At 35.2% G+C, this 23638-nt stretch overlaps 1 protein-coding gene and 1 pseudogene across 4 annotated transcripts in view; one reads left to right on the top strand and one right to left on the bottom strand.

The window, feature by feature from the left end:
* Positions 1-23638, bottom strand: part of LOC145255692 (E3 ubiquitin-protein ligase RNF34-like) — a 187800-nt gene that overhangs the window by 151764 nt on the left and 12398 nt on the right. The window lies entirely within an intron of this gene.
* Positions 6824-6961, top strand: LOC145255917 (U2 spliceosomal RNA; annotated as a pseudogene).

The raw sequence follows: 23638 nt of genomic DNA, 5'->3' as shown, positions 1-23638 counted from the left end.
GTCCTATCCACACTCTCCCACTGACTATATGACATCTCACTGTCAATTTCCAATTCAGTAAATTTATCTCTGATATACTTCTCTAGAGCAGGGAAACCTGGGCATTTAGGACAACGGTGGACCATACATTCAAGACTATTGGTGTCGCAAACTACCAAGGCCATCAAATCTTTGTAAGTGATATTAAAATTGGGATTTTCAGTTGGTACATTAGCAGCACTCTCATCTCTGGATTCTTCAGCTTTCCTTCTGAGCTGAGTCTTGACAGTTGAAACAAAGCAGTCAACAAGCAATTTGGTATTTTGATGGTGGGTGCAAACACAAACTGAATGAGAACCTGATGTCAAGACGGTGACGCACCATTTTGGACGGAGCTCACAGAACTTTGAAAGACCTATTTTGTGTTCAGGATAGCTTTCTTTGTAAGCTACATAAAGCTCCTTAAGATTGCATAATAGGAGCCGTTTCTGGACATGAACTTTATTACCAATGCTCACAAAATCTTTCCCTCCAGGCATTAACCGTGAAAATTCATTGTCCTCATAGAAAGCCAAGACAGAATTGATAACCTCTTTTGAGAGACCTCTCCCCTTCTTTTTCTGTGGCAATGAAAGAATACCTCGATCCTTTTTCAGTTGCCGTGCTTCACGTACTATATATTCAGAGACATTGAAATATTCAGACACCTCTTTTCGAGACCAACTTTCTGGAGCTAAAGTCATCAACTGGATCCTCTCACTGGTTTTCATTTCTTTATTCTCAAGTTTGTCCTTCATTGCATCCAACAAACAATCATAATCTTTTGCCTTTGCCACTAAATCCGTTTGACTCGTTTGGCTGCTAATAGGGCTTCCTAATTCAGGGCTAGAGATGTTAAGGACTTTGGCAGCTGCCTCTACTTGCATTTCATAGTTTCTTTCTAATTTCTCTCTGACAATATTGATTTTTGTGTGCTTCTGCATTCTACCGGTTTTTATAGGGGATATATCAAACATCATTAGACTGTCATTCAGTTTCTCTCTCTTTTGTTCAATTTGCGACTCATTTTCAAGGTCTTGGTTGTCACTTCCTTCTGTTTCACTTGTATCTTCTAACTTCTTGGCAGCTACTTCACAGTGACGGCAAAGCTTCCAGCCAGGAACAACATGGTAGCCCTTCTGCTTTAGCATCTCAGCCATGTCTAACTTGATAGCACGATCACCCTTTACCTTTCTTTTGTGCTTCAAAAAGATGTTGCAGCACTTTGTATATTTTTTCTCAAAGTAATGCCCCAAATGAAATTCGTGATACCTGCAAATGTTAGCAACGGTTTCATCAGTGAGTGTGACACCAGCTCTTAATTTGAGCACAGTTCTTACATCATGCTCTAATGCAGTTATTGGTGTTGAAGATGGCTTCAGATTGCGGTGACATGCACTCTTCATTAGTAATCCAAAAGAACATTGAGGAGCACTTGTCATCAATGATGTATCTCCTCCCTCTCGTTTCCTTGGTTCAGAAGACATTCTTAATTTATTGCTCTGGAAGAAAGATGTGAAATAATAATTCACAATGAGCAGAATATGCAATACTCAACTGAATCAGAACTTTTTGAGATATTGGAATCAGAAAAATTTTAACCTAATTTCTGATTCCAAAAACAATTCTTTTAATATCATTTTAAACTTAATTTTCCACTGCTGGTACTGATAAATATTTATTGTTTTTAAACTATTAGTAAAAATAAACTTTAGATCATAATAACATCAAAATAAGGTGTAAATTTAATTTACTTGCATAAAATAAACAAAACAGAAATTGAAACTTCATGAAAATTCGTTCTTAACCTTTAGAAAATGCAGTTTATTTACAAGTTTATAAAAAAAATGGTTTTCAAGAAAAATAATATCAACTTTATTGTCAATTAAATCAAACGTAGAATATAAAACGTGCCTTTTTTATAATTTATTTATTTTATGCTTTTGTCCTCTATGACAAGGCAAAAGATGTGAAAAAGAACATCTTACCAAGTTTGTTTAATCTTGGCCATGTTAATGTTACTGATAAAACTTCATAAAATCAGTAAAACCACATCCCTTTCCTCCTAACCTTAAGTCCTGATGGTAATACGAATAATGAAAGATTTTTACCATCCTATTACTAGTTTCTTATTAAAAAAATAGCATACTTTTATCATAACTTGGTGTTTTCAACCCTTATCAATTAATTTTGAAGACTGTAGGCCTGTGAAATTGTTGAAATTGTTATCAGAACTTTTTAGTATCTGGCTTACTTGCAAATTTATTCCAAAATTAAGGTATGATGTCAGTTTAGCAAATGTCTAAATTAATTATTACATCTAATAGGGAAGGGAATATTTTTCATTATCATCGAAAATAGACCTGACTTTCAACAGAAACTGTGAGTGAACGGAACAAGAACTTTTTAACATTTTTGGTCCAGCGGTAATTTATTGTGTCTAGAAAAAATATATGAAAAAAAAATGCATTACCATATCAGCCACACCCTTTTTTATTGGATTTTGGGGCATGTGGGTAAAAAATCCAAAAACCCTTAATATCTCTATAAGGATTCACTTTTTAGCAAATCTGATGCCATTTTTGGATTCCTTGGGTCAAAATACTTACCTGTGCAAATTTTCAGAGCCATAGGATCTTTCAATCAGAAAATATTCAAAGAAATGACATCACAAAATTTATCCCGGGCGCCACATTATGCAGCAAAAACGAAAACAAAAAATGCTCTAAATCGGAAACCGCTTGGAATTAGATGCTCAAATTTTCAGGATTTCTTAGTTTCTATATTGTCTATCTGCACAGCAAATTACAGCCAAATCTGAGGGTATGGGTATTTTTTGTCCATTTTGACTGTGAAGTAGGGGTCCATATCCTTTTATATGATGTAATTTGACATTATATTATGAAAATGGGCTATAATGAGCCGATCCAAGTCTTTTTTCAGCTCTAGATATTGATCATAACTTAAGATTAGATTGTTGCCAAATTCACCAAAAAATCCTTAAATTTTTATAAAAATGCCAATTTTGAGGCTTTAGTGTCTGGAAATGTCAAATATGCCGAAAGGTTTTATTTGATTTTTGTAATTTCCAACCCATTGTCACTTTAAAAATCCAAAGGAGAAGTCTGGCAAAGCACCACAGTTATGTTTTTTTCTCAATAAAATATCGCCCCAAACAAGCTCTAAAAAAGTGCTGCGGCACCACCTAAAATGGTAAAAATAAGGTACTTCCTCTCATTTGCCATCTTTCTAACCATGATTTTTGGATTCCTTGCCCTCAAAACCTTATATGTGTGAATATTTAGCTCCAGAGCTTTATTTTTTGCAACAAAAATGCAAATTTTGTAAAACGCCGGGGGTCGAAAATTCTACGTCATGAGATAGCAATTTTTGATTTCCAGGCCGAAACCAACTGTGAAAAAAAATATGTTCCTGAAATCCAACTGGGCTGAAATTGCAGATTTCTCTTAGTTTTAACCCAAAGTTTGTATGGTGTAAATATGAAAAAAATCCAAGAGGGGGTGTGTCGGGGCTGGATGAATTGGGCTGGAATAACCCCTAGATGACATTGCTTTGATATATTTGCATGTTTTTATAACAGCTATCTTTTAACACTTTATTATAAAAGGCCTTATGTGCATGAAATATTTTGCATTTTGGGGGGGAAGGGGGTATGTGTTTAATTATAACTTTTGGGTGGTTTTAGAGTAGGTGGATATAGATTGGATTAGAATTGTCTTTAATACGATTCATAAGTTCCTTTATTAAGGTCAAAATTTACATCTAAAAAAAACTGATTAGATTCATGTTAATTCTACTTTTTATCTCTAAAAAAAAAAAAAAAAAAAAAAAAAAAAAATCAACCTACAAGTAAAACTAGTCCATACGTCCACTTTCTTTGATTAAAAAAAAAATAAAAATAAAAAAATCTCATATCCTAGTTTCTCTCCAGTAAGTCTGTTTCAGGGGTCAATGATGGTGATCAGTCTAGTAACTTGTTAAAGACACGAGACAAATATAGCAATGGCAAAGAAAAACGACAAAACACAAAGAGCTAAATGTGTAACTAACAAATAACCAGCTTACTAGATCGTAAAAGCACAGGGGGGGGGGATCAGCTGTTGACGTCACTGAAGGGTTGATGAGAAATGCTTGATCGTGTACCTATTTACCTGCCTCCTCATGAGAACAGAGTTAGACACAAGGTTGGTTTTTAATGTGGGGAAAACCCAGCTCCCCAAAAATGGAGACTTTGGATAGGAATAAAAATAAAAAATTGATTATGTTACTTCAATTTTAGTTGTCAACTGAAATCATAGAAATGGGTTGGTCAGTTGTGATTTGTTTTAATTCTTTCAACTTTTATTCATCCCAAACAAGGGACATTGACTGTGATTAGAGGACAGATTTATTGAGAGCATCCTAGTTGTAAAGTTGCTCAGGAAATGGTTTATTCACAGTATATTTAAATTTCTGCATGTTTGTATAATTAGGAAAACAAGGATGAAATTACAAAGATAAGTGGTTCAAGAAATGCAGCTATTTGGGTAGAAAGTTTCGGATGAATGTAGACGACCACAATGAAGTAATGGCATTTTGCTAGTATCTGCATTGGTTGGGGGTATTGTCATTGCGGAGGTACAAGTGCACTTAGTTTCGAGTACATTCCATGGAAGTACTTGTAAAACAAACACGGATGCAAGACTGCAGCGATGTGACAAGACCTAGAGCTTGATAGATAGCGCATACTTAATTTAGACACTTTTGTACTCTTGTCACCAAGTCTGGACGACTACTAACCAGACTGAAACAGGGTATCCTAGGAAATACAGTTAGCGCATTTAAAAAAAAATAATAAAGTTGTAAAAAGGACAGGTTTGTTCTGGAAGTGATAAATGCAACGCCAGAAGGATGTCAATTGCTCAACTTACAAGTTAACTGTTAAGCACTCAGGATGACAGCTGCACGCAGATGGACTATAGCACCAAACATGTTTTTACTCTCTTCTGGTTACATTTGAAATCAGGTAAGGGTAGTCACAAGACTAAGTTAAAAATTTTAAAAAATAATAGCAATTAAATAGGCAATGATAACTCCAGCGGTTAATACACTTTAGTGTTGTACATCACTAGAATAATTATTCTTCACTGTATCTTCTGTATCGTACATCAAATCTGTTGCCAAGGCCGCTGGAAAAATGGTGGAATCCTTCTATCGATCCAGTAGATATCTCACTGTCGATGCAATTCTCTATCTATATAAGAGCCAGGTACGTCCAAGGATGGAGTATTGTTGCCACATCTGGGCAGGAGCTGCTAGAAAGGACTTGTTCTGCCTTGATAGAGTTCAAAATAGACTTTGTAACCTCGTAGATGTCCTTTTCTCTTCGCTGCAACCTCTATCTCACAGAAGAGATGTTGCGAGTTTGTCTCTGCTTTATCGTTATTTTCATGGAAAGTGCTCAACTGAGCTTCAATCTATGGTTCCCCCCTCACCAAACTTTCACAAGAAACACTCGTTTAGCTGAAAACACTATCAATAATTACTCCCACTCATTACCTATGCCTAAACGTAAACGTAGATTCCATGAACAAAGCTTCTTTCTTAGAACTGCACGCCTGTGGAATTGTCTTCAGTTTTCCTGCTTTCCAGCTGACTACAATATGGTTGTCTTCAAGTCCAACATAAACAAGTTCTTGATGAGCCGTTCCACTTAACAAATTTACCGAATTTCCATTACTAACGATTACTATATTGTCCAATTGACTACTGTACACTAAAACCCTTATCCTCGAGTGGTCTCTGGGTCTTGATAAGTGGTTATGCCTATGTAAAAAAAAAAAAAAAAATCTCGATTTAATGTAATCCATGGTTCAATTAGAAACTAACCAATAATAAGAGGTAATGGTCAATCGTCTGTTCAACAGAACACCTTTTGTAATTCTACAAAGGCGTGATTTGCAAATCGGTCAGAACAAGTCATACTAATCAGAATAAAGTGAGGATAAAAATCAAAACAAAAAACAAAATGTCGCCTATTTCTGCTAACTAGAGATATGGAGTACAGAACTAACAGAATCTTTCAAAAGTTGCAGACTGATTGTACAAAAAGTGATGTAGCAAAACTTAGAAAAGGAGGGGGGTTGACCGTTCAAAGAGATACAAACGCACATTTAAATAAAAAGTTGAGTGATAGAAAAATAGAAAATGCGTTGTATTTTAAAATAGGAGAAAAAATAAAAAGGTGATAAAGTCGAGCTATAAAAAATATGAAAGTACAAAAAGAAAAAAGTTTCGCTTGTAAAAAAGAAAGAAAAAAAAAACAAAAAAGAAACAATTGATGTAAGTTTTTGCTTACATTTTTTTTTTCTAACATTTTTAGTCGCGTGCAAGCGACTAAGTCACTGCGTCGATCCGTCAGTCTGTCCGTAACACTTGTGCTTGGCCTTTTTGGTTAAGATCAAAGGTCTGTTGTTAATAGATGCTGTTCTTAGCTTGTAAAGCTTTTCTTGGCCTTTTGGCCAAGTAAGTTTTTTGTTCATTGTTGATTTTCACTGTACTTTTAACATGAATAAAGGATTTAATATCTCAAAGTGTAGTATCTGTTCCGGCAGATACTGCAAGCAAAGACCATATGTGGGGGCAACTCCACATATAAGACCTTGGTCAATGTAGGGGAAACCCTTCATACTAATTGTCAATATCCAGTCCCCCTATTCCCTGGGAGTTGGTCCCCATTTCCCCTTCACTCCTGACATTAAAAATCGGCCATGTGCCTAATTTGCTCGGTGGGGAGCAAATAAATACCCTTTTCTTGGCCTTTTGGCCAAGATCAAAGTGTAGTATCTGTTCTTACTACATGTACTTATGTTTGTAACTTTGTGATATAAAGTGGGGGATCACTTTTCTGTATTAATTTAATGTAAAATGATCACCAACTTCACAACCAGTCAGTCCCAAAGCCATTCAAGTCATTCTCCAGATCATTCAAGTTGTTTTTGAAGGATTCCAGTTATTTTTTAAGCATTCAAATCATTCTTAAGGTCATTCAAGTCATACTTAAGTTCATTAAAAGTCATTCACTTTTTATTTATTTAAGTCCTTTCAGCCCATTTTTCGGTCATTTTAGTTTATCTTTAAAAATTTCATGTCAATCCTACATTCACGCATTCATTCATTACACGAGAGCATGCAACTAATGGCTATCGGCCTTGTTAAGTTAGATTTCAATTCTACTAACAACAATAAGGGACTTTCATAATCTAAGATCTCTCGGTGAAAATGTAGGAGATAGCAGGTGAATATTTGGCATCTGGTAGGATGCCCCATCCTCAGGTATAACAAAAATAGAAAATTGAAAACTTATTCCGATAAAAGAAAAATGAACATGGCAATATTTTTTAGGGGGAGAAATAAGGGAAAAAATATGGGATAGCGAGAATGCTGGAAAATCATGGGGAATCAAAATGAGAAAGAGAAGGGGGGAAAAGACAAAGTGAAAAGAAAAAGAAAAAGAGGAGAGGTGAAAGGAAAAGGAAGATGAAGAGGCGAATTAAGAAAACAATAAATATGAAAATAGAAAATCGAGAAGATGGGAAGTCTAATTACTTTTAAATTAGCCTATAAGGATTTAACAAATCAAACGTTCAGCCATGGTGTTCTATATTCGAATACAGAAAGCCACGCTTTCAACCTTTTCCAAAAGGATTTTGCTTATAAAAACATTAAACATCTAATTTTATGCAGTTTATTTTTAGAAAATAAAAAAATATTGTTTTTTATCCCCAAAGATAGATCTATGAAATATTGGTTTCCTGCTATTAAGCAATAATAATGATTCTACCAAGTTGAGAGTAGGATGAAGCGTTTCAGAGGGAGGAGATCAGAAACCTGACTGCCAGATGGTCGAAATTTAGTTATTATCTCATTAGGATGACAAGTCGGGAAATCGTAAGCTTTCGTTTAGAACATTCATTGTTCAATGTACACAAAAATATAAAACACAGACACACTATATATGAGAGAGAGAATTCTTTGGGTGTCTAAGGTCTGTGTACAGAGGCTTGTCAGGACAAGCTGACAAGAGTACAGAATGGAACGATAAAAGTGTCGCCTCCTCCCCAAAGAAAACAACACTACAGTTTTATTTTTAAACTTTTATAGAAAAAAAATCGATTCCGGTAACTTTATTATGTAGTAGAACTAACATCTATAGAATGTAGCTGCATCCAGCGTCAATCACTGCCTCGATACGGGCTCAGCGAATACCGGCAGATGGCGACGATTAGGCTAGCTTTGGTGTTGTGGGAGGTCATATTGGTGAGGTTCTTAACGTATGAAGAAACAAAATAGTCCAGCGGGTTCAGGTCAGGGAGGAGGCAGGGTACAGTGAGAGAAGGATACATCATAACACTGGGTCTCTTTGGACTTGTGGGCAAGCGCCGAGTCCTGCTACCATACCCAGCATCTGCCAGAGTCACCCGATTGCACCAAGGGATCACCACACTCTTCAGCATATTCAGGTACACTTTGGGGGTTGATTTTCAATCTGACTTCGAAAATATGAGGTGTCATGATGTGGCCCTCAATTGAAATCACACCAAAGACCATAACCGTGGCCAGAAACTTTTCATCACCCTGGACACATCCCTGTTATGCGGATTTGCATTTTGAGGGTGCTGGCAATGGTCCTGTTGTCATAACTTGGATTGGTAGAGAGCACGAGTTGCACAGTGGCGCATCTCCGATCTCACTCGTTGAATATGGTGTCACTTTCACTTTCAGACATGATAGAAGGCTCCTACAACTCTTGGAATTTGTACACAACTGGCCAACTAGTAGAAAACCCAGTTTTCATCAACCTGTGGTCTTAGAAAAGGCGACAATTTTATCGTTCCACTCTGTATACTTCCTCATACAAGTAAACCCTGACTAAATATCCAAACAGTATTCAAAGCCCAAATAAAATCCCCTCGGTATGGCTACCCCACAGTGACTTCTACAAGGAATGATGCACCTTCTCCAAGTGATGTTGCCTATAATAATAGCACTAAATTGGATACTCAACCAGACTAAATGAATTCTTGTCCTGGAATCCGATAAGAGAAAACAACTGATCAATTGGGAAAAAGAAAAGTAATGTTCTGTACTTCTTTACCAACATTTGAAACGTAAAGGATAATTTAATGGAACATTCAAATATCTACGTAGAAATCAAGTAAGCGTCAGCCCCAATAAGGGGGCCTTTGATTTATTTAAAATGCAAAATACACACACACAGATGCTCACAACTATGTGTCTTATATCAGAAATACATAACACTTTAAAGAAAACTTTAAAAAAAAAAAATTAAAAAAAAATTTAAAAAAAAATTTTAAAAAAAAAAAGACGCAGTACTCATGCATCCAGTGGACATATATATATATATATTCATTTATTTACAAAGCTTTGCATTAATACTATATATATATATATATATATAGCATTAATGCAAAGCTTTGTAAATAAATAAGCAGATCAAGCACTATAAAAGCTGTGGGCAGGTGTCTATAAATGGCCATTTAACGAGGTCGTTTACAAGCACCGATCCCATGGGCTGGAGTTTAGAATTGCCAACTAACAACTAGATAGTTCGAAGTTCAATCTCTGGCTAGGAAGGTGTGCTAGTCTAGCTACACTGATGAGCTGTAATATAGCGAAACAGTACTGTATGTGAACCACACACATTTTGTCAATGTTATGTTACCTCCTACAATGTTATATTTACCCCCCCCCCTTTTTTTTTTTTAATTCCTCTCTCCCATCATTTCAACCTATCCAGTTTTCTTTGTAACTAAACCAATGTATTTTGTGACAAGGATCAGGATAATACATTTCTTAGTTGTAAATCCGGTTGGTTGTGAACAAAAATTATATATTTTTTGTTTTGTTTTTTTTCTTACTAGATAATTAGAAATTTCCTTTTTCCGGGAATCATAAAATAAATATCCTAGCGATTCAAAACTTCTCGGGGGACACATTAAAAAAAAAAAAAAAAAAAAAAAAAAAAAAAAAAAAAAAAAAAAAATTCGTAAGTCAAAAGACTCATTAAATTTAAAAAGAAAAAAAAAATCAACACCTGTATACATACACATAATATATATGCTCCTATTTAAGGGGTGGGGGCTCTCTGGTAGAGAAAATAAAAGACATTCAGTTTTATCCTTATCTTGAAATTCTGTTTTTCTTCGGCCTTTTTTGTTCATTTCCTTTACTTACTAGATGATTCAACAAAGAATCAAAAACGTTCGTGACACACATGGAACTTACATTCATTTTTTTTTATTTTTTTTATTTTAATACAAAAAAAAAATAAATAAAAAGCAAAAGCTTTGCTATTTTTAACAATTTTTGCTTGAATACAAAAATGTTGCCAATATAAGTCTTTGCTAATGGAGTTAGAGATGGCTTCTGTTGCCGGGTTCGAATCTATTGATCGGTGTTGATTGTGACACCCTGCACAGATGATTCTCAAAAAGATGAAATACTAGTGTCTGTAGGTATTTAATAATTATTATAGTAAATATGCCCTTTTCTGTGAATAAAACAGGTTCTACCAAACAACTGTCAATTTTTGGTTTACAGACTTGAAACTTGATATATAAGGGATTTGAATGTGTGGAACAAATATGATTTTTTTTAGCTGGTAAAAATTAGCTGCTACGAGGTCAAAATTTAAAAAAATAAATGTAACTTGGCAGGAGTAAGTCAATTAAATGTTACTTACATTTGCTGTAATGTACATTTATACCTTTAACAACGTTATTTTTTAAAGTTTTTATGGGCATGTAGACTTAGATCAGATGGTAATAATGCTAGAAAGCTATATAGATTTTGGTCTCAATTCTAACTGATGGCACTCTAATCATTTGTTTTAACTTTTGAAATCACTACTATACTATACTACTAATATAATAATCAATAGAGAATTGGTTCTATAATAAATATGAAATCTGCATAAATTAAAATAATTTTATGGCCAGTCAACACAGTGTGGCAGATATATATATAAGTATTACATAAAATACTTTGTTTCAGTATTTGCTCAAACAGTGCTCAATACATGTAGTAGAAGTATAAAAATTATGGCAAGTAAACTACACAGAAACCTTAGTTTCATTCCTAAGGAGATCATAATGTTAACTGCATTTAGCCTGATGATTTCCATAGAGAATGAAACCAGCGTTTCTGTGTAACGTATTTGTTATTAAATTGTTATACTACTTTATATATACATATGAATACACCTATAATACATTTATGTAATGGCACATACATACACATGAATTTACAAACTATTTTACACACACGATTTAAATTTCATCAAAATAGGATATATTCAAATTTTAAAAGGAGGTTCTGTCCTCACAGCTTCCTTAGATGGGCATTTAAAGATTAAGGACCACTTTGATGGAAAATTTTACGCAAATATTTTTTTAGATTTTATGTAGATTTAACTTTTGTACAGAGAACAGATACACGCACAGATGTTGCATTTTATATAATAAATTTTCTACTTATGTTGCCCAAAAAAAAACAAAGATCACCATTGGCACCAAAATTGCTTCGACTCTTTCAGAAGAGAATCATTGGCTTGCTGCTGCACCAAAGAATACATAAATATGAATCCAGAGAAAGAAAAAAAAAAAAAAAAAAAGATAAATAAAATAAAAAAAAATGGAAATGAAAAGCAGGAGGGGAAGAGCAGGAGGTATTATCGATTAGCAGAGATTGGTTTATCACCCAAGTGCGGTTGGTTTCCATCTGGAAATACTATTCTTTTGCGTCTTTTCCCCCCAAACTGCTTTCTCCCAGACTCAATGTCAACTTGGATTTGTCACAAAATTAGCTCAAGCAACAAATAGAATATTTGGCTTCTTAGTTCAACAGTGGCAAAAATTTAGAGTCAAAAGTATTTCAATGTCTGTTAGAGAAGAAGAAAAGAAAAAGAAAACACACACACACACACACACACAACCGTATTCACCATTTGCTTTGAATTATTGGGATTATTCAGGACTACTATTCTAATCTATGATGTCTATTTCACATTTTGATTGGTGTAATCTCCAGTCTTCTCCAATTGTATCTTGTCAAACTATAATCTGTATGAATGGAACTTTATTTAATCCATTGGAGTGAATTACTTGCATTCAGTCAGTGATGATTTGGTAGAACTTTAGAAGCTTTAAGTAATTTATTATTGTATTCTCATACTAACGATTGAACCTTCGAAAGACTCACTTAGAACTGATAATACTTAGGATTTATATTTACTGTGCCGCAAGTCCTTGCTACAAACGTGGATTAAATACAGGGTTCAATTGGAAATTCTATACAGATTTAGAGTTCAATAAGATATACCTGATATAAGTTCATAACTTATTGCCTGAGGCGCCCCAACTTGAAAATGCAACTGGGGCTGGTCTTCTTTAGGGGCAATTACTTTATTCTTGCCATATTCTGACCTTGTGTCATCTTCCTGCGATGAGAAGGAAATAAATATCGCTATTGGTGGCAATTATGGCTCCAAAATCACAACACATACTTCTGTAACATACTTTGGTTAATCATACAACCGGCTTGATTACCGACCTCGAAAGGTTACAACAATGCTTATTTGCAGATTAAAAAAAATAAATGTCATTTAATTTTAAATATATTTGTTTCTTTTGTATTATGTGTGACGAAAATGCACGGAAGCACTCAAAAACTGTATGCCAATGTCTAAGGCCTACCTACGGCGAAAATGAATTCGTCCAAGGGCTATAAAAAGTCATTATCAGAGTCATTCGGAGAGTAACTGCTAAGGTTGCTCTGTAACGTGCTGTGTTGAGTCCTTGCATCCGAGATTGTGTGGAATCAGGTGTTAGAGTTCAAATTGACAGTGTTGTTCAGGATCGTGCAGAGTCACGTGGACAAAATTGCTTGAGACCTTGCTGCGCGTATGATAATTTTTTTTGTTCTCTCTTCCCTCGTGAAACAACATTATGTTAATTTCTTAAAACATAGCCAGTTACAAAAAAATCTTTTAGAGAACTATCTTTGGATATTGAAATCATAAAAACTACTACACTTGGTCTTACTTTTTTCAACGAATCAAGTTTCTATTTTTGTATGAAACGATAAATTTCTTTTTTATTAATATAGAGATAATAATTCTTATTAAAACAAGTGGCTCCACGCCTTGTGGTGCGATTTCCATGAAAAGAGAAAAATTTGTTTTTCAATATCAACAGAAATAAACCAAGAGACAATCCAACAGTTGATACATACACTCCCGTTGGTTGTAAGCTACATTTAATTTGTGGAGTTGGGGGGGGGGGGCTTTGCCCAATCGTAAAATACGCTTAAATATATTTTAATTTGTCCAGATTTCGTATATATTACAGAGTCGTGATTTCAAAAGTAAAAAAATAAAAATAAAGCTAGAATCGAAACCAAAACTGGAGCATTCAAAGCTGGTGACGTTACCACTGTACCAATGTGACACGCATATGAACGGATTAAAAATTAAAAACTAAAATGAATGTACAAAATGTATGATTTTTTTTTTTTCAATTTTACTCCATTTTTGACCCCTTAAAAACTATTTTAACCGGTTAAAAAACCCATAAAAGAATGGTCCATAAAAAAAAAAAAAAATAAAATAATTTGAAGCCCCTAGCACCGTTCTGTGACTTTTAGGTTCAGAAGAGATAGGGTTTGAAAACATGGAGACAGACGGACATATAGCCTTTTATATATTAGATAAGCCACATACATATACAAAGCAGAATGGATCAATACAGCATCTACAGCTCAACACTTGTTAACTGATTAAATTCACACTAACATGAACCATGTGACGTATGAACCGTATGTACAGTATAATCATGCTGAAACATCGGTTACTGTTAGATCACCAAGATCAAATGACGTTGAGCCTTATCAGTACTAAAAGGGGCGATCATTTGGGAATATCAGGTGCTGTATGTGGTCTATGCTTATCTCAGCGTTGTTTCCAGTCGTCCTGGACTTCTGGTCACTAAAATCATGGAATGCCAACTCAGGAGAGGTTGGTTGGAAATTGCGCAACTCTTTCTTCAATTACACATGCAACCACTCTTACAGGGAGTAACCATGGTCTCTGTTCAGTCTCAAGAGACAATGTGATTAAGAAAAAAGATGTTCAAAATTATTCATGGTGTTTCTGATTTATGCACGCAAATCTACGTATAAAGACTGAAATGAAATTATTACATAGTCTGCAAAAGAACAAACTCATTAACAATATTGTGTGACCATGGTTTTCCAATGTGGGCAGCTATCCATAGTCCAAAACTGCTCAACTTTTGATGATAATCCCATCCAATGGCATAAGTTGTCCATCAAAGTGCGTCTCAGTCGACCTTGCTTTTTTGAGCCTGACATTTGTCTTTTCATGACAGTTCACATCTAGTCCATATTTCCTGGTTAGAAATGTGATCTTTTCAAACGACCTCTAACATTCGTCTCACAAACCAAATTTCTGCACTATTAATGCGTTTCTGCATTTTGGGGTCGATAGTCCAGATTTCGCAACCATATAACACAGATCAAACATCCGCCTTAAGAATGCATTGTCTAGTCTTGAGCGTGATTGTATTGAAATTACAAACTCTACTACATGGCTAACATTTCGGTAAGTTCCAACTCTTGACTGGGGTTTGCTTAACATGGCAGAGTTATTTAAATTATTCCAACATCTTAAACTTTTTCATTGTTAAGGGAACAAGAACCATGAAGAAAAAGTGTTTGTTTTACTCAACTGGTGAAGAAGGTATACCCAGATTTGACACCTGGTCTATGTCAAGCGAAAACCAGAACGAGGCTCACGAAAGTTTTTAATGCTTTTATGGAGCAGCTAGAACAGACAACTAACCACTGGCTTGAACTCCATAAATACAAACAAAAATCGACTGAGACAACTACCACATTTTCAAACAGATGTCGTTTACTAGCGAAGCAATGAGATTTCACAGCCAACTTGGTAGAATTATATTTTTTTTTCATGCCAAACAAGGCATATGGCCATTTCGACATAATGGGCTACTATTTGGGATCATGTTTAATAGGGAACTGTGGGGAGTTAAGCATCTAGATATTTGCTCACATTACATTTAAACTTCTGCAGGTTAGTACAGCCAGGAAAGCAAGAAACTGGTAGAGAATTCCAAAGTCAAGCAGTCTGATGGAAGAAACTATTATTAGAGTAGAAGGCTTTCTGGCATCTAAATTCGTTGGAAATATACTTAGAGGACACAAGCGTTACAAGTTCATTAGAGCACTTGTAAAACAGGCACAGGGATGTGACATTGTAGTGATGGGACAGGGGTTGGAGCTTAACCGATAGTGCAGGGTCTATTAGATTGAGATTTGTTTTGTTTTTTTGGAGTGAGAGACCAGTGGTAAATGTACCAACCCAGATATGGCAACAATACTCCATGCATGATCGAATTGTGGTTTTGTTAAGATATAGTGAGAGTACTTTTTTTTTTTCTAATTACCAACATGCTCATACCAGATTTACAAAAAAAAAAATTTTAACTGAATGGCCACAAAACTGAAGAGACTTCAAATAGCGCGCGCACACACGCAATCGCACTATAACAATTACACAATCCATCATCTTCAGATAGACATCATGAATCGTGGTAACCATCAATGTCAATAAGGCAAAAGAAACTCCAGACACCTGTGCAAGAATTGTGCACGAGACCAGTGTTTTGACAAAGAACATTGCCTCACCAAAAATGACACACATATTTAGCAATACAAGTCGTCAGATGTTATCTCTTAGTAACACTCAAACCAAAGAAACAGCAAGGAAATCCCCTTGCAGATTAACCGTAATAAACAATCCAAAGCAGGCAAAAAAAAAAAAAAAAAAAAGAAAGAAAACTTGAATATAACACAAACAACAACAGAGGCAGTGACGTTGGCTAAGTGCTTAATGGCACAGACTAACAACCTGTGTGTACCAAGTTCGAATCTAATTGATTCCATAGAAACACTTTCACTTATGGATGTTGACAACCTTCAAAAGGTCTCTCCTGCAAGTACTCAATGCCTTTCTAGAAAGAATTCTAACTAGAAAAATATTGGGGGAAGTGAAAGCCAACAATAATCATCTGATTCATATGAAATGAATGAATGATGGTCACAAACAATAACAGCACTATATGCAGCAACAGAACACCTAATATTCAGTGTCATCAACAGAGGTGAACATTTACCAAACTTTTCAGACCATCTTTCAAAATTAAGTATCGGTCAGTAGCAACATTAATATCATGACAGATTACCTAGGTACTTAGAACCACAATTTGAAGGTAGACACAAGTGCATAAACAAATACACCGTCTTTACACATATTCCACAAAAGATTTCTCCTTCAGTTTAAACAAACGTGGAAATCCAATACATGGGCCAATGAAATGCGTTCCATCAACAGATAACAATGAAATAAAATTATGGGATCACAAGCATCAGCTGTAGTTATAAGAATTCTTTATGGCTGGACACAATTTTATGTGGTCAACACCTCAGGACCTACTGGGTCTACCAACGTTGTTAGAATTTTACTTTGTGGTGATGAACTGTGCCATATCAGTTTAGCAACAGCCAATAAACAACATCGATGATCTGATTCGTTTATATCCTTACAGATTTAATCACATTGGTGAGAAAAAAATAAATAAATAAATAAAATCAAACTCACTGTCAGCACTAATCTGCTACGACACACAGGACCTATCGAGAAGAAACTGACAAAATATCAGGAGTATTCCAATGATGCCAACCTCACCACCACTTCATGTAATATTTGCGAAATCACATGTACAATGCCAGCTATGCAAAGATATTAACTTGTGGTTTGAAATACATTAATTTGCATGTGAATTAATTAACTGCGTTAAGAATAAATTCAAGAAAAGAAGGAGGGGGTCAAGTGTTTGGCAACAAAGAGAACACGTCGGAATTTAAGTCGTGAGAATGCTGTAAATTTCTTAGATATTATTAAATTAGAAACTATTTTCGGCAAAAGTAAAGTTGAGAGTCGAGTGGAACTTTCAAGTTATGGAGAAGATTAAATTACAATCAAAGAGTTTCTAAATAAAAAAAAATAAAAAAATAAAAAAATCGACATGTTATGAAGTATTAATAAGACGAAAGTTGGATTGACATTTGTCGTCGTAGTGTTATGGAATCTATTAGGATTAGAGTCAGGATTTGGAGAAATTGCATCATATTTTGGAAAATTTTCAATGAGAACTTGGAATTTTGAAAATTGTCACCAGCGTAATACAGGGAGATTAAATTTTTGAAAAATGGTGTCATATAAAAAGATTAAATTACATGAGAAATTTCACTGTCATTTTATGGAGAAGATAATTACAATTTGAGTCTGATTTATGTTTGGAGGAAGCCAAACGCGCCTGGCTACATAAAAAAGTGCCAATCTGGATGCATGATTATATATGAAATGATCTTTACGGATCATGGGGCGTGTGGTTTGAAATGTATTAATTTACATATGAATGAATTGGCTACGTTAAGAACGAATTCGGGAGAATGGGATTGTGTGTTTGGTACTGAAGAGAACACATAGGAAGTTAAGTCATGTGCATGCTTTCAATCCTTTGGGCGGGGGGGGGTTACATCACTATACCAAGAAACTTATATTACCTTTAAATTTATAGCAAGCATTTCATTCCGTAAAATAATCCCGATTTATTATGAATAGTCAGGCAATCTACCCTGAATTAGTATTTACGTTTTGCCCCCCCCCCCGATTTATCGGAGAGGGACCTATGTTTTTTTGTTTGTTCTTATGATCAATACCATGATCCTTATATTGGTAAAAGGAGACGTAATTAGGATATAATTTCGTTTGTAATCTGTTCCATTTGTGAGCCTGCGCATACGTGCCTTTTAGATAAAATCCTTTCTACAGTTGTCTGTAAACATTAACAAGTGTCTTATTAGTCTTTCAATTTAACACACGTAGTAGCGAAGTGGTTAATGACAGGGAAATTTCAAACTTGTTCGTTTCACAGAACCACTTTCATCAAACCCGCACCTGCTCGTGTCTAACCTACTAAATAAAATAACACTTGATATTTGAGGGTTGGGTAGAGTGAATTGCATGTTGGTTTATTGTTAAGAAAGGACTTATTTCTGCCAAAAGATGAAATGAAATTAGTAAAGTGAAAGAAAAAGAAAAATTTACTTAGGAATTTTTTTTTGTGTGGTGGGGGTGGGGTATAAAACAGGATCCATAGACAAGTGAAACCCCAATCAATACTATGTAGACAATAAGTATGTGAATGTAAAAAAATGTTAGGTTAGTATAGGGTTGGAGTTATATATATATATATATATCCCTCAAAAAGAATAAAATATTGAAAAATTAAAATAAAAATAAAATAAAAAATTAAGTTAATTCACGTACTAATTTAAAAGAAAATTATTAAATTCATTCTTAATATGGATGGTGGGGGTGGGGTAATTGACTAATGTTAAGTCAGGGTTAAAAATGAGAAAGTCTTTTCATTTAATGTATATACTAATTGACTGGTTAACAACTTAATCATTTCGGAAACATTCGCATCAATATGGGTTCTATTCCATCAAAGTACTTTGAATTTGTTTTTTTTTTCACCGACAATAGAGATGGTACGAAATACTTTTTTCAAACAGTTGTTGCATGATTTTTAATAACTACACACAAAGACGCAAAAGAACTACCTTACAAGAAATTCTGACAAGATCAAATGTTCTGGTTCTTCTCAAAACCAGTTGTATAATACACAGAACGACGGGTGGCTAGCCTATAGTCCACACAAAGTCACTTGCATCATGAAAACCAAGTTCCCTCAAACTGTGGTCTTTGGGTGCGTTTCCAACAAAGTCACGTCATGCCGCTCTACATCTTGTAAAGGAATTTAGACTCAATTCAGATGGTTTTATAGAGTTGTTGTCCATTGTTGTCAAGTGTTAGGTGGAGAGGGTGGCTGTGGGAAAGTCACATGTGTGGTAGCAGAACTCAGCTCTGTATCATCTCTACAGAAACCCAGAAGTGGCCGTCTGAGAACTTCCACAACTTCATTAGTCCCAACACCTGCCCCTCAACTCACCTAACTGCAATCCCAATCTTAACTATGATGCAGTCAAGGAATACACAAAACCATAGTGCCTGTAATACAAAGGACGAACCGATTGTCAGGATCAAATTAATGTTCAGCATATCTCAAAGGATAGGTCTGAGGCCGTGATGAAAGTTCAGAAGTTATATGTAATAAATGTCAAAGATAGATTGAATTTTTAAAAATACATCAATTATTGGTCAAGATAATCCCCCCCCCCCCCGGGTCAAATTTGTCTCAAGCATCTTGTAGGTATAGTAATTTGGTTCAATTATTAATTTAATGACTAAACAGTACAGTAATAATTAAATTTAACTTCCAAAATCCTACTAAAACCAAATCAAAATAAAAAAGACTCCCCAGGCAACACTGGGCAGAGAGAACTAATGTCTATTTCTACTTATATATAAAGGCACTGTCTCCATGAGAGCTCGTTCTCTATGAACTCCAAAATGGTTGGGACAAGGTTTTTGAAATTTCACACAAATGTATTTTATGTGTTTGAGAGTGCTCTTAGTTACCCTCAATAAGTATCGAAAATCAATAATCAAAAAAGAAAATCTGATTAAAGAAATAGTCCGAATTTGACCAAAGTTAACACCCTTATACAGCTTGACATCACAATTTCATTTAAAAAGTTTTATCAGCGCACAAGCAGAAGGTTCTAGCATATAAAATCAACAGTATGTTCTTTGATACAACAGGGATGCATTTGAAATGAATGTTTCTGTTTAGAGCACAATTGAAGCATGATACTTGACTTTTTCATTATAAACTTTAATTTAAGCCATTATATAAAAATTTTATAAAACCAACAGTAGGTTCTCTACAGTGTCATGTAGTGTGGGTCAAGTCACTGCAAGTCATAGTAGGTGCCCGACTAGAGCAGGCAGTCAACCGATTGGATTGAAAAAGGGGCGATTTCGATGGCAAAAGTATTTGAAGTGTGAAATATTGGTTGATCCTCAGTTAATCCCAGGTAACGTCAGGTCTCCCTGCTAGTTCTTAAAACTGAAAATGTTTAAATCCTCACATTAAAACAATGTCGGACGACATTGTGGTTGGATATGTTCGTTAACAAATCACCACACAAATAAGAATAGAAAGTGGACCTTGCATTTACTTTCAACTCTTCCTTTCGAAGAACAACTGCTGTTGGGGGGGGGGTGAAATCTATCCATAAGACATTCGTTAGCTAGTTTTTTACCTAAAAATCTGGGGAGGTTTTGAGGAGTGATCTCGTTTTTTTCCTTTTTGGCTCTTTACATCAAGTGGCTTCATGCTTTGGAGGGATTTCCAGATAAATAATGATTATTAGGGCTGTGACAACAATATTCTTTTCATTCTTGGGTATATATCCAACATAGTTAGACAGTTAATCAACCGAGAACCACATCCGTCTATATAAAAACGTAAGATTTACGGATATATATTCAAGAGTCAAAACAAATACGCTGTTTTCACAGCCCTAATGAGCACACACACAAGTCGTTTGTCAATTTTGGATCATAAAATACGCTTAACTATGAATTCTCAGGTTATTCAAATTTTAAAGAAATGATTTTTGTGGGGATCATGTTAAAAAACTTGCATATCATACTCAGTCCCTTTCATAAGAATTGAACATCTTAAAAAAAAATCATATAGGGTTAACGTTAGTTTTACATACTGTCATATTCACGGCTTTTAAAATCGACTTTCAAGCTAACCTATCTTTCTCTCAAATTCAATTTGTTGTGTTCAAACACCTGGTTATATATTAGCGGCCTACCCTATTTATCCTATCCAAGGAAAGACACCGATGATCTCTCCTTGCATTAAGAGAGTGTCACCATGTGACAAAAAGGGACGAAGCGTTTTTTTTATTAGTACTTCTCTTCGAGACAAGTCGCTTGTATTCTAACTTCTAATAAACATCTTACTTTATCACATTGCTGTCTGGACCTTATTTATTCCTAGCTTGAGTATCCGGCGTTGTCCGATGTTTGTAGGTGTGTGTTGAGCAAAAAAAAAAAAAAATGTAGTAGGCAATCAGGCTCAAACCCGTACCACGAAGGAGGAACAGAAAGCGGAAAAATGATGCATTAGCTGTTACGCCCATTGCCAAACCAGAAGTAATGTAGGTTTAAATTAAGGCTAGACAATTGAAAACAGGCGATGGCTTTCGAAAATATCAGTGAAAAAAAGTGACCCCTCCCTGTAGAAAAGTGCCTAGTTGAGAGCGAAGGAATTAATGTTTTGGGCCAATTTTTTGATATCTGTCGTCCAAAGGGTCAAGCTTCAAAATACCGACCACGTGAAAATCCGTCGCCTCTGTCGAAAGTTTTTGCAAGACATACAAACATTCAAACAGCCAGGTGAGATTTATAGACGATTAACATAATACATTTTCCTATTTCAGTAGTTTTTTTTTGCAGGACTGCATGCTGACGGAACTGTCTTGCTATTGACCATTTTCAGCCTACTACTCATTTCAAGATTAAGGTCAATAAGATTCTTCTGTCTTTGCGATAACCATCTTGCATTCTTTCCAGCTTCTTTAATTTTCCCTAAACAAAGCACACTGCTACAAAAACTACTATGAATAAGGGGACGAACTTATAAGCACATTCTAATTGGGGAGTTGCGCAGCGAAGTGTTTGTTCAATTTCTGCATGTTGGTATAGTAAAGAGAAATAGGGAGAAGGAGGAAATCCAAATGCTAACAGTTCGAGGAGAGTAGAAAGCCAACATTTGGGACATCTATAGTGAAGGGGTGGACTTTAGCTGATTATCAGGTTGATTGGAGATGTTTACATAAAGTTGACATCAGAGCAGCATGTTCGTCCAAGCACATTCCATGAAAGCACTTTTTAAAATATTCACAAGGATGAAACATTGGCACAATCGGACAAGGAACTTGGTAAACAGCATGTGACCCGGAAACTCTTTAGACATTGTTGAAGAGAGACTCAGGGTTGGTATCACCTCAGATGCGACAATACTTCATGCATGGGCAAATGGTGACTTTGTAAAGATATAGGATACTGACAGATGCAAGAAGTTTTCTAGCATGGTAGAGGGAGTTCGCTTTCCTTGCAGCAGCTTTGGCAGGATCTTCTATATCTGTTCCAATGTCATGTTACCTGTGAATGCTAGACCGAAGACTTTGAAAGTTGAACTCTTGGGTATGGTCTTGACACACATAAATTATGTTATGATGGTCATGGTATGGTGCTGTTAACCATGACAATCAGTGGTTGAAATTGATAAAGAAACAGCTTTGTCTAAACAGTATTAAATGTTAGCATCCATTTATGTCCCCATTCAACTACCGAATGGAAGGCATCTTCTTAAGGTTCAGCCATGGACTTGGCTATGTGCTCATTCCTTTTACACTAAGAAAAGAGCAAAATGTCATCAGACACACATCAGAGAGGTTGTTTATGAAAATCAGGAACAATACAGGTCCAAAGAATCAACTCCTAGGATATACGTTTCATACTATTTGAACAATGGAGAACAGCCTTTATCTTTTCGGCGCTTATGTACCTATGTTACCGTGCTGTATTTTTAAATAGGATTTTCATATTAAATTCTAGTTTTACGATATAATTTTTTTTTTATTAAATTGCTAATTGAAAGTACAGAATTACAAAATACCCTTTCCATGTTAAGAATGGCTTTCTAAATAACATTATTTCAGTACGATAATACAAGAGCATAATTCTTTGGAATTAGGAAACATTGGATTAAATATTAATCTATTAATTAACATGGGAGTGGAGTGCACATGGGAAAGGGTAATGATCAGATCATTATGTGTGATTTATAGATAATTTGAGAGGGAGTGGTTTATGGAGTACAAGGTGGGGTTGAAGACAAACCACTGGGCAAGTAGTTTAGTTTGATCAGTTGCTGTGCACACGACATCATTGTAGTTGGATAGCGGAAGAATTGTTAATAAATCACCAAACATATGATGGAGAATAGAAAGTGGACCTTGCATCAACTCATTTCCCTTATTTTGTCCTTTAATCCTCACATTCCATGAGCGATGTTTCGGACAAAGGAAGAATTGCTGTGTTTTTTCGGGGGGGGGGGGGGTAGAATCTATCCATAACATTCATCGTTGGCTAGTTTTTAATTGGTTAGTTGTTGTTGTTTTTTCGTGGGGGGGGTCCCTTTTTTTTCATGCCTTGTCTGGGGGGGGTGGGGAATTTCCATTAAAATAATGGGATACATAACACACTAGTAGGCCGCTCGGCATGGCCGGGTCATAAAATACACTTAACTATATTTTAATTAATGCAAATTTCATATTATAGAACCATTACTCTTGATTATTATATTGTACCCAATATATAGTAAGGATTTCAAAAGTTAAAAAATATGACTTGGATGCCATCAGCTAGAATCGAAACCAAAACATT

Source organism: Euprymna scolopes, chromosome 31 (genome assembly GCF_053919585.1).
Source record: "Euprymna scolopes isolate OS-2025 chromosome 31, ASM5391958v1, whole genome shotgun sequence".
NCBI lineage: Eukaryota > Metazoa > Mollusca > Cephalopoda > Sepiida > Sepiolidae > Euprymna > Euprymna scolopes.
Note: the sequence above shows the minus strand (reverse complement) of the source record. Positions and strands in the feature narration are given on the sequence as shown.